At 49.1% G+C, this 1,463-nt stretch overlaps 1 protein-coding gene across 1 annotated transcript in view; it reads right to left on the reverse strand.

The window, feature by feature from the left end:
- Positions 1-400: 400 nt before the first annotated feature.
- LOC142904180 (nesprin-2) overlaps positions 401-1,463 on the reverse strand; it is a 6,475-nt gene continuing 5,412 nt past the window's right edge. Inside the window, exon 9 of the mRNA XM_076050127.1 lies at positions 401-462. The gene's annotated coding sequence lies outside the window, so the exon portion shown is untranslated. The remainder of the gene's footprint in view (positions 463-1,463) is intronic.

Raw genomic sequence — 1,463 nt, forward strand, 5'->3', positions numbered from 1 at the left:
CCTGGTGGCAGACACCAGCATCAGTATGCAAACCACGTCCGCAGGTTGACCTTCAGGGGAAAACCTGGAGAATTTCCCCTTTGGAATTCTCACAGCAGCCAAGCGGTCCCTTAGTTCTTAATCACTCGCTACTGATCTACTCTGTTACTGGCGCACGGTGGTTTGTTATTCTGCAGGGTGACTCAGAGTGCTTGGGTGTGTGTGTGTGTGTGTGTGTGTGTGTGTGTGTGTGTGTGTATGGCACACACTCTACGCTGCTGGACGCCTGACTTCCCCCAGTAGGGAATGAACAAAGTCCTTATCATCCATCACCTGACCCAGGTTTACTCTGGAAACTTTGTTCTCGTCGCTGCGGCCGTCCGAGCGCCTTCGTTCTCAGAGGGACTCGGAATTCTCTCACCTTTGTTGTTCAGACGACAGAAGCTGCTCCGTTTCCCCGCAGGAGGACGTTTCCTCTTCAGCCTGAAGGAGGTAAAAAAAAAGCCAAACGTTTGTCAATAAAGTTGAAGTAAAAAAGACTTTGTGAATAAAGTCGATACAAATAAAGCAGCAACTGGCGAGAGGTGTGGACGGGTGGTGGATGAACCCAGTTACCACCGGTACACTGCCCACAACAGGTTTATCCCACCAGGTTCACGCACACTCATCAGGAAACTGGCAAAGGTTCTCCACCAGACTTGGAGCAGAGCCTTTCCACTGTATTCTCCACATTGTGACTCATTTTGGCCTTAATTGCAAGATTTCGATTTTTATTCTTGAAATATCATCTTTTTTTTTTACGTCAACTTTGTTCTCGAAAATTCAACTTTATTCTTGAATTGGAACCTTGAGGAGGGTGAACCTCCATGAGAAGGTGCCATTCTCTGGCTTTCCTTTCACTTGCCTAGAACTCTGAGAAACAGTGGGGAGTGGGGGGGGGGGGGGGGGGGGGGGGGGCGTCTGCGTCTAGTTTTTATTGGGACAGTTTGGGACGGAGCCAGACTCCATGAAAAACCCAGACTTTATGGATCAATTTGGTGGCCGGCAGCAGACCAAACAGAGGAGCGGTGGAATAAATGGGCGCCGGCAGAGCGGTAATGAGTTGGGGAGAGAAGATGAGAGGAGGGATGGAGAGACTTATCCACTCATCCATCTCTTAGAGGAGCGGCTGTGGAGGGAGAGAAGCGGGACCGATGAATATGAATGGTGGGAGAGCTTCAGGGGGCAGGAAGACAAAGTGCTGCACGAGTCCCTCACAGTGACGCTAGAACTTCACCGGACCGGACCGCTGCCACAGCTCCACTTGAAGATGGAAACTCGGTTTCAAAAGTTAAAAGGTCCAGGGTGTGAAATGTGGCTTCATGTATGGTTTATATATTGGTAAAAGCTCAACATGCAGCCCATGGTTTTTCCGACACGCAGAATGGTTCTTGAATGTACCATTGATCTACGTACCGTTTAACAATCTCCATAAATCAATAAGT

The sequence above is a fragment of the Nelusetta ayraudi genome, unplaced genomic scaffold (assembly GCF_046127955.1).
Source record: "Nelusetta ayraudi isolate G7.1 ecotype Tasmania unplaced genomic scaffold, CSIRO-AGI_Nayr_v1 ptg000123l, whole genome shotgun sequence".
Lineage (NCBI taxonomy): Eukaryota > Metazoa > Chordata > Actinopteri > Tetraodontiformes > Monacanthidae > Nelusetta > Nelusetta ayraudi.